This window comes from Trematomus bernacchii, unplaced genomic scaffold (genome assembly GCF_902827165.1).
Source record: "Trematomus bernacchii unplaced genomic scaffold, fTreBer1.1, whole genome shotgun sequence".
Classification (NCBI taxonomy): Eukaryota; Metazoa; Chordata; class Actinopteri; order Perciformes; family Nototheniidae; genus Trematomus; species Trematomus bernacchii.
The window spans coordinates 1,154,723-1,168,404 of record NW_022988050.1 but is presented as its reverse complement, the minus strand read 5'-3'; the positions used below and the strand labels follow the sequence as shown (position 1 = coordinate 1,168,404).

General features: G+C 39.7%; 9 non-coding genes and 1 pseudogene across 9 annotated transcripts; 2 read left to right on the top strand and 8 right to left on the bottom strand.

The window, feature by feature from the left end:
• Positions 1–2,741, top strand: part of LOC117473391 — a 52,210-nt pseudogene extending 49,469 nt beyond the window's left edge.
• Positions 2,742–6,285: 3,544 nt separating this feature from the next.
• trnat-cgu lies at positions 6,286–6,357 on the top strand. Its single transcript has one exon. It is a non-coding gene; the product is annotated as a tRNA-Thr (tRNA).
• Positions 6,358–6,859: 502 nt separating this feature from the next.
• On the bottom strand, positions 6,860–6,932 carry trnat-ugu. Its single transcript has one exon. It is a non-coding gene; the product is annotated as a tRNA-Thr (tRNA).
• Positions 6,933–7,169: 237 nt separating this feature from the next.
• trnai-uau lies at positions 7,170–7,263 on the bottom strand. The gene is made up of 2 exons: positions 7,226–7,263; positions 7,170–7,205 (listed from the first exon to the last, which is right to left on the bottom strand). It is a non-coding gene; the product is annotated as a tRNA-Ile (tRNA).
• A 1,710-nt stretch (positions 7,264–8,973) lies between these two features.
• Positions 8,974–9,045, bottom strand: trnat-agu. The gene has a single exon. It is a non-coding gene; the product is annotated as a tRNA-Thr (tRNA).
• Positions 9,046–9,400: 355 nt separating this feature from the next.
• Positions 9,401–9,473, bottom strand: trnat-cgu. The gene has a single exon. It is a non-coding gene; the product is annotated as a tRNA-Thr (tRNA).
• A 320-nt stretch (positions 9,474–9,793) lies between these two features.
• On the bottom strand, positions 9,794–9,865 carry trnat-ugu. The gene has a single exon. It is a non-coding gene; the product is annotated as a tRNA-Thr (tRNA).
• Positions 9,866–11,769: 1,904 nt separating this feature from the next.
• Positions 11,770–11,863, bottom strand: trnai-uau. Its single transcript has 2 exons — positions 11,826–11,863; positions 11,770–11,805 (listed from the first exon to the last, which is right to left on the bottom strand). It is a non-coding gene; the product is annotated as a tRNA-Ile (tRNA).
• Positions 11,864–13,227: 1,364 nt separating this feature from the next.
• On the bottom strand, positions 13,228–13,300 carry trnat-ugu. Its single transcript has one exon. It is a non-coding gene; the product is annotated as a tRNA-Thr (tRNA).
• Positions 13,301–13,458: 158 nt separating this feature from the next.
• Positions 13,459–13,552, bottom strand: trnai-uau. Its single transcript has 2 exons — positions 13,515–13,552; positions 13,459–13,494 (listed from the first exon to the last, which is right to left on the bottom strand). It is a non-coding gene; the product is annotated as a tRNA-Ile (tRNA).
• Between the last annotated feature and the right edge of the window lie 130 nt (positions 13,553–13,682).

The following is a 13,682-nucleotide window of genomic DNA, read 5'->3' as shown; positions in this document are numbered from 1 at the left end:
AGAGCGTCCGCTCTTCGCTTCCTGTCGCCCGAGGGGAGACGGGCACAGTGGGTACATGCTACCTGCTGGTCCAGAGCCGCCTACGCGTGCTCCGACCCCAGGCAGGATTCGCATACAGTGTGCTGGTCATAACTCATGATGTACCCCGAGCCACATGAGGGACAATCTCTGACACAATTGTTACTCATGTTTGAAAAATGAAGTGTCTTTCGTGCTTCAGTAACGGGGTGCTGAAGAAAAGAGGGAGCAGATTGTCGGGCCTCCTTCCTATTTATACCGGAAATGAGCCCGAGGGTTGGGCCCACCTCGCTGGTGGGCGTGGACTACAAGTGTTTCAGTGCTGCGCAGGTGCGCAGGGGATTACCCAATAGCGATAGCCTTAGAGGGCGAAGCCTATACGAAATAGAACCTACATTAATCCTGTATGTGGGTCCGCCCTGCTCTGCTCTCCTGCATGATAACTAGAGTAAACTAAAGAGTTTAACACTAAACAGTATCATTGTTAATGTAGATTTATGTTAAATGGTTAATATGTATGTTTCCTGTATCTATTTTCCTACAGGAGGGAGAAGGACAAGGCTCATCAAAGTCCTAATGTCTACCTTAACTCTGATGGTTACGTTGAAGATGTTAATTACCTTACGGTGGTCAGCACATGCAAGATGCAAGTTTACAAATTTCCCCTCGATAATCAGAACTGCAACTTGTCTTTCAGGTCAATTCTATACAATGGTGAGCATGCAAGTTAGGCATTAATCTAATGTGTGTGTGTGTGTGTGTGTGTGTGTGTGTGTGTGTGTGTGTGTGTGTGTGTGTGTGTGTGTGTGTGTGTGTGTGTGTGTGTGTGTGTGTGTGTGTGTGTGTGTGTGTGTGTGTGTGTGTGTGTGTGTGTACATGCACATGCGTGCATGCATTTCTTCTTTGTTGACCGGATAAGAAAACCTATATTATTTTCACTTCAGATGAGGGCATTACGTTTGAAGGCCTGTTCAACAATTCAAATTTGCTAAAGTGGACTCATGAAGATATGGGGACCCAGTACGAGTGGCTGTTCCTCAACTTGACAGTCAACACATCAAATCACACCACCCATGGAGGATTTACTCAAAGCAGGATTGTTTATACTGTAAGTATTGAGGACATTTTACTGTTAAAATGTGTTTCTTCTGGCAAATATTTGCATGTAGATTTCTGAAGTTCCACTTGTTGCTTTTGCATTTAACCTGCAATATAAAAAGCAGAATTAAACACTTTGGCACATTTATAATATGATGGAAATGTGTGACTGCCAGTTTAGAGGACAGTTTAGTTTAGTTTAGTTATTTATTCTACTTAAACCAACATCTACAGCTTTTATTTTTTGGACACTGGGTGTAAACGGAAACAATTAGTCAAACTGTTTCGTATTGTTGGGGAAATATTTATACCTTTGACCCAATTTCTCAGTTTGTACTGCCCTCACTGAGCACAGGCCTACAAACTTGGGCTGTTGTGCTCTCAGTGTTTTGTCTCCCTGTTCCTGCCTGTTGGCGTCAGCTGATAGAGGTGCTATAGTGCTTTGCCTGCTTTATCTTGTAATGCACAATGTTGATTATTCTCTCAGAGATATATACAGGGGTCTGGGGTAGAGATCTTCAGAATTGGATTGAAAACCGCTGTGTCAACTCGTGGCACAGCACCTGTCTTGTGAATTCTCTGGCCGAAGCTCCAAATAAACCATCAGTGTTTGCCATCAAAGTTCCAGCTCTCCCCCTGTCTCTCTGAGTTTCGTCTCCATTGCTTTAGAAGTTTCCATCACACTTATGAACACATACATTAGTAATGGAGCAACATTACAATTAATTTGGGTTAGTGTTTCTGAACACCTTGGCAATTGAAGTTCAATATTTACTACTATTCTTAGTTCTGTTTTCGGTCTCTACCATCTCCTTAGGGGAATATGTGTCTCCTTAGCTGCTAAATGCATGACTAAATTCTCCAGACGTTTGTTGCAGCAGTGTGTTTATCAATCCATTACCAAAATATAATATAATATAAAACACACAAAGCAGCTCTACTGATGAATTAATTGTCTAAATAGTTTTGATTTTTACAATGTAAATTTCTAATAAAGGTATTCTGATTCTGATTTGACATAATTTGCTTTAAAAAAAATTATTTGAGTATCATGAACCAACTGACCATTGGAAGTTTCACAGATCACGATGAGGAGGCGTTCTGCCCTTTACATCGCCAACTTCTTAGTGCCCATCCTGTTCTTCTTCTGTCTGGACTTGGCCTCCTTCCTGATCTCAGACAGCGGGGGCGAGAAGCTCAGCTTCAAGGTCACTGTGCTGCTCGCTGTCACTGTGATGCAGCTTATTCTCAATGACATTCTGCCTTCCTCTTCAGAGAGGATACCGCTCATAGGTAAAGCAGCACAGTCATTATTTAATTTCACTGTCATTTCCATTAAGCAGAAACAACACATGAACTGACTTAGTTTCTTGTCATTGGTGTCACTTTCATGACTTTGCCTTTTCTCTTCAGCGGTCTTCTGCATTGGGATGTTTGGTTTGATGATGATCAGCCTTCTGGAGACGATTTTGGTGATGTATCTGATTGATAGAGACTCTGCATCTGAAGAAAACCAGGCAGATAAAGGCCTGAGTAAGGACTGTGGAGACAAACAGGGAAACTATGATGGAGGTGAGACTGAACACATTCTTCAAACCTGTGGATTTCCACGCAATCTATCGTAGTTCAGTTTACTAATGCTACATGTATTTTACTGATATAATTGCAATACACAAAGAAACATTCACGACTAATAATACATTATTTTGAACATGCTGCTGTCGTGTGTCAACAATTTCCTTTCAGATTCAAAGAAATGGACTCACTGTGCTTTTGTGTGTAATGTGTCTGATGAACCGCCATCTGAACTGCTGTCTGTGGCCAAAGAGGTGAGAGTTGGGTTAATCTGTAAGGGAATGTTTGCCTAAATTTAAAAAACAAAACGCACAAAAATGAGGAAAGTATAAAAGCAGTTCACAGTAACATTTTAAGATTACTCAAAGTTTCAGAGATTTTGTTCTGGAAAGAGATACAGTTGATTTATTTTATTTTAATTCTTTAAGCATTATGGACATTGTAATTGAATATGTTTGTCTGATGAACTAACACTTTATTCTCACCACAATGGACACAAATAGGAATAGTACATGTCGCACGGTTTTCAATTTTATATGGTCTATAATCTTGTTAATGATCACTCCACTAAAAAACGTCTGCAGGACAAAAGAAGCCAACTGATGGAGGAGTCCAATTCCTTGGAGAATCTTCCAGATGAGCTGAGTGAGGCGGTGAAAACACTCTCTCTGCTCCTCAGCAGGAAGGAAGAAAGGAAGTCCGACTACTGGACCAGAGTGGCTAAAAAATTGGACAAAGTTTTCTTTTTTGTCTATGTCACAGTGTCCGCTCTGTTTTTGGTTGTCATCTTTTCATTATGGATCCATGCAAAAGACAAGTAGTGGTCAACAATTGGGGTCTATTCAGAAACATGTTTTTTTTACTATCCGACTTGTATCTTTGCAAGTTTGTCACCAGAGAGAATTTATTATACATTCTTCTACTGAAGGCGGCAAAAGTCTGTGGAATAAACTTGCAAAACTAACTAATGTATTTCGGGCAAGCTAGATTAAGTCTGTCACAAATTCAAAAGCCAAACATATCCACAGGGAAACAGTCGACTACATTAACTATTGCTTCAAACTGCGAGTCCACCAAGTGCAAGCAGTGATGCACAGGTCAGGGCCAGATCCAGAATTTCTCAATCGCTTACCCTAACCCTTTCGATCATCTAAACTTTATATTGATCATAGCAAAACATTTTGACAAACTTTAAAACCTGTCTCAAGGCTGACTTGATTGGAACATTCCTTCAATTAACATGTTCTTTAACGCATCTGTAGTCAGTTTCAAATCTGTAGTTTAGGTTGGTTGGTCGGAACCAACGTTTTAAACAAAACTCATTGTTATTTTTAAGAGGGGGTCGAGGGTTCAACTGACTTGTTAGGAATCAATACATGAACCCACAGGGGGAAATCATTAATCAAAGGTTATTTCTGATTAATGACAGCAAGTTATGCAATGCTCAATAAAGAGTCTGCAATAATATATTACTATTATAAATGTTAACTTAAAATGGGCAGACACTAGTATGCACAAGCCTTTAAATGTTGATGTTCACTCATAACACTGCATGGATCACTTGAACAGCCATGGTGTAACCGTACAAAGAAGTATTGTAAATGTAATGGCATGTTCTCTTAATTGTTGAACATTAAGAGGCTTTCCAATTCTGCAAGTGAGTGTTTCTTGTCTGTAGATCTTGTGAGAACTGCGTGCGCTCCCTCTACCTGTGCTGTCCCTATCCTGTCAATTATGTGCCCTTATATACAACCTTCTGCATCTAATCACCAGCCCTAAGTGTCTAGAATAATACTGCATGATATATCTATCATAATAATATGACATGCCAACAATTAACATAAATATCTCCTACAGTAAAGTTATAGTATTATATGACTTTATATTACATATTGAAAACTGTGAGTGTTGCTTCTTTGTGGAAATGCTATGGAAACACTATTATTGATTTGTCCACCATACTAAACAAGTATACTTTTATTAAGGCTTTACATTAGTATTTTCTTCTATAGTTCAAGTCATTTGAGCTTGTTGTGGTTTAAAAACAATTATATCTGCATGTGGATTTCAGTACATAATGTATTTACATGAAATATTAATCCTGCAATCTTGTTCTAAAACATGTTAGACTTCATACTAATCAAATAAAAAATACAAACAAAATGTTTTTTATCTATTTGTGTATGTGTTTATTCTTTGTTTGTTAGTGTGTTTGGTTGTGTGTGTCCTGCAGTTGTCAGGGTTTGGGAAAAATAGGACCCAAGTGCAGTTAAAAAAGAAAAAAAAAGGTCAAGGAACAAAAAGCCGAAGACAGGAAAATCAAGAAACTAATTAACATAAATAAAAACCGGGGAGCACGACAGACCGGAACAAAGTTACAGACGGGAACAGGCAGGTGACATGGACAAGCATAGACGAGCATGGAACATGGACATGAAGAGACGAACCGGTAACGTGGACTAGAAGAAAAGACATAACGATCAGACAAGGAGCACAGGGGAAGACAAGACTAAATACACAGAAGGGTAATCACAGGACAAGACACAGCTGGGCAGGGGAGGCAGAAACACAAGGGCAACAGGTGAACACAATGAGACAATCAGACACAGGAGGGAAACTTAGGCCCAAACCGCCCCCTACACCCTACCCCTACACACTACCCCTCCGTTCGCGCGGAGGGTCCGCCACATTAAGTGCTGTTCCAAACCAACGAGTGTGGAGCGGTGTGGAGGGGGAGTGGGCTATCAAGCCCCCAAACAGCGAGTCTGCATCGGTGCTGACTGGAGACCGGTCTCTACCTGACGGTTCTCAAGGCTGTGTGTGTCCGTCAGGAAACACGCTGTTTACAAACAGTTCCAGCAACATCCACTGATAAACTGCGATGTTTAACAACCTCATGATAACCTCATATTTTTTTTACTTGGGATCATTCCTGTGTTTAGTCTAGAAAAAGGTAAATGTGTGCATTTATTATAAAGTTGTGTATATTTACAGACTGTTGCAAAAACTAAGAAGCTTATAAAAATCAGGTTTAAATGTAAAAGAACTTTACAAAAAAGTAAAACAATAAAAGACGTTTGGAGTTTTATTTTAGTTATTAATTGTAATTGTTTGTCTAAGAGATGCTGATTTGAAACCGTTGTTACATACAGTTAGGGCATTTTCTGTTTCTGCCGGAGAGAGGGGAGTTTGTCCCAAAGCTTGCCGCACAACGACTGCTGACTGGAGTGGGACTTGAACTTGCTATCCCCTGATTCCAAGTCCATCATACTATCCACTGAGCCACAGCCTCCATTTACTCCCTCCATCTGACAGGAGGGAGCCTCATTGAGCTGCGAGTGTCACTCCATGGAGTTCACTCCGTCACGGAGGGGGAGTGTGTAGGGGTAGGGTGTAGGGCGTGGTTTGGGATTGGGCCTATATTAGGGCATTCCCCATCTAATACTTGACCGTGACAGGATGCAACATTACAGCTCAACATAATGTTATTTTTGGACTTTATGATTAAAATATTTAACAGCCTGAAAGAACATTTGTAGAGATAAAGAGAAACAATGGAAGTTACAAAGTAAGGAGGTAGTAATTGTACAAAAAGGTGCTGTGGCTTAGTGGTAAAGGGCCTGTCTCGTAAACAGGAGATCCTGGGTTCAAATCCCAGCAGTGCCTCTTTGATACCGAGATTGTCTCTACATTACTGAATGCAATTTACAAGACTACCCAAAAACAGGTAATTTCACATCCAATCGCATCCAATATGGAGCAGGTTAAAGTGGCCTCTTCATTATTCTTTCAAACAAGGTTTATATTCAGAGTTACTCACCCAAACTCATTGTGAGGATCTATAGGGTTTAGCAAAAAAACTGTTGCAAATCTGAGTGTTTTTTACCACTAAGCCACTAAGCCACTGCGCCTTTTTGTACAATTACTATCTCCTTACTTTGTAAATTCCATTGTTTATTTTTATCTCTACAAATGTTCTTTCAGGCTGTTAAACATTTTATTCATAAAGTCCCGAAATAACAATATGTTGAGCTGTAATGTTGCATCCTGTCACAGTCAAGTATTAGATTGGTAATGCCCTAATATAGTTTTACGCCCAAACTAAAACAAACCCTTATTTCAGAGGTGGATAACACACTTAATCCAAGAGATATTGTCTATAACAAAGAGGCACTGCTGGGATTTGGACCCAGGATCTCCTGTTTACAAGACAGGCGCTTTGACCGCTAAGCTACAGCGCCTCTCAATAGTTTTCTTTTCATTCTCTCTCCTGAATTTATTTATTATAACCAAAGTAAACCAAAGCCATATGACCATATTTACCGTGTCCAATGCATATGGCTTCTGTCACATTCATCAATATTTGGCCTGTGAGATTTAATGAATGACTCAATGAGCACCGAAAAACTCTTTACGTCTGCTTCACTCGGAGTAGTTTAACTCCTGTAATATCCTTTGAATGCAGGTTAAAATTTCTCTGCTCCAGGTGAGGCTTGAACTCACAACCTCGGCATCACTCTGCAGGTTACTGTCTTATAAGTACCGCGCGCTGACCGATTGCGCCACTGGAGCACAAAATGGCAGTGATGTCAAAAACAATAGCCATTACTTTTGAATTTTCTAAATGTATCTGTTATTATAACCAAACACTCTCCTATGCTCTAGAGCAGGAATGGGCAAATGGCGGTCCGGGGGGCGCATTTGGCCCCCACCTCCTCTTTTTGCGGCCCTCAGATCAATTTAGAAACAACGTAATTAATTTAAAAAGTAAAACATATTCTTTTTTTACTTGTAGTACTGATACCGTCCACTAGACTCCTTACGTCGCGAGCTGCGTACACGATGTCATCTTAATGTTTAATCTTAATGCACACGCATTTTCCGTGCTTTCCAATAGTTTAAAATAGTTTTATTCCTCTGTTAAATAACCTGTTCAATACAAACATGCCACTTGTAAAAATTAAATAAAATGTCTGTGAACTGATATGTGTTTAGTGAGCTTATTAGAGGATGTTCCCTGAAAGGTTGAAAAATGTCAATAAAGATGTCAGACTTATGGCGCGTTTCCACTACAGCGCGGAGCACGGTTTAAGAGGGCTGTGACGTCAGCAGCCCGTTTTTGGTTGCGTTTCCACTTGGCCTAGTACCGGCAGGCGGGTCCTAATTCACAGTTTTTCTGGCCTCATAAAATCGTGGGTCTAGGGCCAGAGACAACGAGGCTGAGTCGGGCTGAGTATGCTAAACTAGAGAGAGAATCGCTGGCAAGGGGGCTACAACTACAACAAGATGGACAAATTTGACCGTGATTTAATTGTAATACACGTTTCAAAATGATGCCGAAGTAACAACATACTGATACCGGTTAGTAAAAACCATGAATTAATGCTTTGACAAGTCTGCAGACAGACGGCAGGCGAAAAACCTTTTAAAATGCCTGTTTTCTAAATGGAGATTGGCTAAGCTAACGCAGTATATGCTCCGACCGTCCACACTCACAACAACGGCCTATACAGACATAAACAAAGCAGCGACTGTATTCGCCATGACACAGGCAGTCTGTGGTTTGTACTTGTTTAACTTTTGTCTAGTTTCTGAACATATATGAGGAGCTGTGAGCTCTGAGTGCTAACAGCTAACGGCTGTGTTGTTTTTCTGGGGTTCTCATTGAAGATGACGTCACGGCTCCGCCTACACTGCGTTACTATAGATACTACCCCAGTTCCTAAACTGTAATGGAAATGCGCCATAAAGTGAGCCAGTCCTAACGAGGCCTAGCCATACCGAGCGAGGCCGAGCGAGGCCGTGTAGTGGAAATGCGCCATTAGTATATTTGTTAATAATTACATACAATACATGGAATTTGTTTGTGTGTTCCAAGTGAATCTGCAGCCCCCTGGTGGCCAGTACATAAATGATGTGGCCCTCACCACCATCCAAGTTGCCCATCCCTGCTCTAGAGTCTTTCTTTCAGGTTTTTATTTGTCAGTAGAAAGTGGAAACGGGTGCTTTTAGGAACACCCAACCTCTATAAATTATGATTTTCTAAATCACCGTCCCTTATATAGATATCTACCAGTGGGCATCAGATACATCTAGATACAAAATGTTAGTTTATAAACACAAACTAACCCAAACCATTTCTTCAGAGGTGGATAACTTTAAACTATAAGATAGTTTTAAAGTCGTTTTCAAGTACAAACCTTACCAAACATTTACTATTGAATGTAATTGAACGTGGTAATGATGAGAGCTTTATCTATATAGATGCTCTCTGTAACAAAGAGGCACTGCTGGGAGTTGAACCCAGTATCTCCTGTTTACTAGACAGGCGCTTTACCGCTAAGCCACAGCACCCCTCCTACAGCTTTTGTTTTTCTCAGATACTGTGCTCAGTAGTTTCCTTTCATTCTTCACAGGCACTTAACAACTTAGCCAAAGCACCCGTTTCTCCATCCACTACCTTCTTACTTTTTAACTTCCATTGTGTCATTTTATTTCTACAAATGTTTATTCAAGCTGTAAAAATGTGCAGTCATTAAGTCCCAAACCAAAAACATGTTTAGCTGTAATCGTGCATCCTGTTTGTCCGTTTGTCAAAGTCAGGTATTAGATTGCTAATGCCCTAATATAGTTTTACACCCAAACTAAACCAAACCCTTATTTCAGAGGTGGAAAACACCGAATTCAAGAAATATTTTCTGTAATAAAGAGGCACTGCTGGGATTTGGACCCAGCATCTCCTGTTTACGAGACAGGCGCTTTGACCGCTAAGCTACAGCGACTCCTTCACCACAATTTCTGTTGCAAAAAAGACAGTGAGATAGCAGATTGAAAAACTACTAGATCAAAAATACTCAGCTTTGCAACATTTTTTTTGCTAAAAGGAAATTGATTTGACTATTTTTTAAACCCTATAGATCCTCACAATGAGTTTGGGTGAGTAACTCTGAATATAAACGTAACTTTGTTTGAAAGAATAATGAAGAGGCCACTTTTACCTGCTCCTTGTTGGATGTGATTAGGTGGACTGGTGGGATGTGAAACTAACTTTTTTTGAAAGTAAAGTGCATTCAGTAATGTAGAGATAATCTTGGTATCAAAGAGGCACTGCTGGGAATTGAACCCAGGATCTCCTGTTTACAAGACAGGCACTTTACCACTAAGCTACAGCGCCTTTTTGTACAATTACTACCTCCTTACTCTGTAACTTCCATTGTTTCTCTTTATCTCTACAAATGTTCTTTCAGGCTGTTAAATATTGTATTGATAAAGTCCCAAAATAACAATATGTTGAGCTGTAATGTTGCATCCTGTCACGGTCAAGAAATAGATGGGGAATATGGCCCTAATATAGTTTACGCCCAAACTAAACCACACCCTTATTTCCAGAGGTGGGAGTAAGTCCTACATGTGCAAGTCATGAGCAAGTCTCACGTCTTGACCGACAAGTATCAAGCAAGTCCCAAGTCACTGTGGTGAGAGTCAAGCAAGTCAAGTCAAGTCATTGCTCAGGTCAAGCAAGTCAAGTCAAGTCATACAAAATTCTGATGAATAAGCCCAGTTTCCGCATTTAAATCAGTTAAAAGACAGTGGTTATGAAAATGGATTTAACCCACACTATGATCTTCATTACATACACAGTTAATCATTTGAAATCTAATTTAGACGGTTGACAATCATATTAGATTCATATTAACCCTAGAACTGCAGACAATATAGCTAGGACTCAATCAAAGAGTCTGTTAAAAAAGGCAGAATTCCAGGTAAGAAAATCGTATATGGCATTTGCCATTACACATATTTAATTTAAATGTCTGTTAACACTAGAACCGCCAACAGCATCAGCACCTACATAGATATCATTTTCAAATCATTTAATTTGTTCCTCTTCATCATTTCCTTATAAACTAAGTAGGACAATTTAAAACTCAGTTAATTGGGTTAATTTAGAAATTGCTTCAGTTTATCATCATAACAGATCAAAAAGTTCAGATTCATTTTACAATAAATCAAGGAATGATGCACTTCTACAAACAAAAACAACATAATTAAAACATTTAAACAAACTACTAAAAGTAGATGAACTACATTATTCAACAGTTTACAGTAACTTCTGATAACACAGGGGAAATAAACGAGGCATCTCTTTTCCTCTCTCTCTCTCCCTCTCCTGACAGCCCGTCAGTATCGGGGTTAGTCAAAATGAATCCCTTGGCGGTTCTAGTGTTCATTTACCGTTTTGTCTTCTCTTTGCAATGCTTAATCGATTTGAAACCAAGTCTAACGTAGCTTAAACTTAACGTTAGCTTTCTAGCTAACACAACACATTCACGCACCTTTCTCTGTGGGTTTTTTTGTAGTGACGAATGAAGTTGGATGTTGTGGTGGTCGTGTCACTGATCTTTATGCTGCAGACCCTGCATACCGCTGTTCTCTTATTATTATCGTCATCGACAACATAATCCTTGAATCCAAACTTCACTATTTTTGGAGTAACACTAGCCGCTGCCATGTTAACTGACACTCCTGCCGTCTAGTGGGTTGCCAGGTTTGCGCGCACGGCGCTAAAATCACCCAATCACGTTTTTCGAAAAAACTAAACGTAATATCTCACTACAAAAACAAACGCAAATATTTAATTTTAAAAAGACAAGTCCTTTCAAGTCATCTGTCTCAAGCTTAAGTCAAGTCTCAAGTCATGAATACCAAGTCAAAGTCAAGTCAAGTCTTTTATCAATGTTAGTCAAGCAAGTCTCAAGTCAAAAAATATGCGACTCGAGTCCCCACCTCTGCTTATTTCAGAGGTGGATAACACACTTAATCCAAGAGATATTTTCTGTAACAAAGAAGCACTGTTGGGATTTGGACCCAGGATCTCCTGTTTACAAGACAGGCGCTTTGACCGCTAAACTACAGCGCCTCACAATAGTATTCTTTTTATTTTCTCTCCTGAATTTATTTGGTATAACCAAAGTAAACCAAAGACATATTACCATGTGACTGAATCATTGAGCACCTAAAACTGATTCCGTCTACAAAACTCCTGTAATATCCTTTGAATGGAGGTTAATACCTCTCTGCTCCAGGTGAGGCTTGAACTCACAACCTCGGCATCACTCTGCAGGTTACTGTCTTATAAGTACCGCTCGCTGACCGATTGCGCCACTGGAGCACAAAATGTCAATAATATCAAAAACAATAGTCCTTACTCTTGAATTTTCTGAATGTATCTGTTATTATAACCAAACACTCTCCTATGCTCTAGAGCAGGAATGGGCAAATGGCGGTCCGGGGTCCGCATGTGGCCCCCACCTCTTCTTTTTGCGACACTCAGATCAATTTAGAAACAACGTAATTAATTTAAAAAGTAAAACATATTTGTTTTACTTGTAGTACTGATACCGTCCACTACACTCCTATACGTCGCGAGCTGCGTGCACGATGTCATCTTAATGTTTAATCTTAATGCACACGCATTTTCCGTGCTTTCCAATAGTTTAAAATAGTTTTATTCCACTGTTAAATAACCTGTTCAATACAAACATGCCACTTGTACAAATTAAATAACATTTCTGTGAACTGATATTTGTTTAGTGAGCTTATTAGAGGATGTTCCCTGAAAGATTGAAAAATGTCAATGAAGATGTCAGATGTAGTATATTTGTTAATAATTACATACAATACATGGAATATGTGTGTGTGTGTTCCAAGTAAATCTGCGGCCCCCTGGTGGCCAGTACATAAATGATGTGGCCCCCCCCACCATCCAAGTTGCCCATCCCTGCTCTAGAGTCTTTTTTTTAGGCTTTAATTTGTCAGTAGAAAGTGAAAACGGTTGTTTTTAGGAACACCCAACCTCTATAAATTATGATTTTCTCAATTACAGTTCCTTATATAGATATTTACCAGTGGGCATCAGATAAATCTAGTTTAAAAAATCTAACTTATAAACACAAACTAACCCAAACCATTAGTTCAGAGGTGGATAAATGTCAACTTTAAACTATAACCTAAGTCGTTTTCAAGTACAAACCTTACCAAACCTTTACTATTGAATGTAATTGAACGTGCTAACGATGAGAGCTTTATCTAAATAGATGCTCTCTGTATCAAAGAGGCACTACTGGGAGTTGAACTCAGGATTTCCTGTTTACTAGATAGGCGCTTTACCGTTAAGCCACAGCACCGCTCCTACAGGTTTTGTTTTTCTCAGATACTGTGCTCAGTAGTTTCCTTTCATTCTTCACAGGCGCTTTACAACTAAGCCAAAGCACCCGTGTCTCCATCCACTACCTCCTTACTTTTTAACTTCCATTGCGTCATTTTATTTCTACAAATGTTTATTCACGATGTAAAAAAGTGCATTCATAAATTCCCAAACATGTTTAGTTGTCATGTTGCATCCTGTTTGTCCGTTTGTCACAGTCAGGTATTAGATTGGTAATGCCCTAATATAGTTTACGCCCAAACTAAACCAAACCCTTATTTCAGAGGTGGATAACACACCTAATTCAAGAGATATTGTCTGTAATAAAGAGGCACTGCTGGGATTTGGACCCAGGATCTCCTGTTTACAAGACAGGCGCTTTGACCGCTAAGCCACAGCACCTCTCAATAGTTTTCTTTTCATTCTCTCTCCTGAATTTATTTAGTATAACCAAAGTAAACCAAAGACATATTACCATGTGACTGAATCATTGAGCACCGAAAACTGATTCCGTCTACAAAACTCCTGTAATATCCTTTGAATGCAGGTTAAAACTTCTCTGCTCCAGGTGAGGCTTGAACTCACAACCTCGGCATCACTCTGCAGGTTACTGTCTTATAAGTACCGCGCGCTGACCGATTGCGCCACTGGAGCACAAAATGTCAATAATATCAAAAATAATAGTCATTACTCTTGAATTTTCTAAATGTATCTGTTTTTATAACCAAACACTCTCCTATGCTCTAGAGCAGGAATGGGCAAATGGCGGTCCGGGGGCCGCATG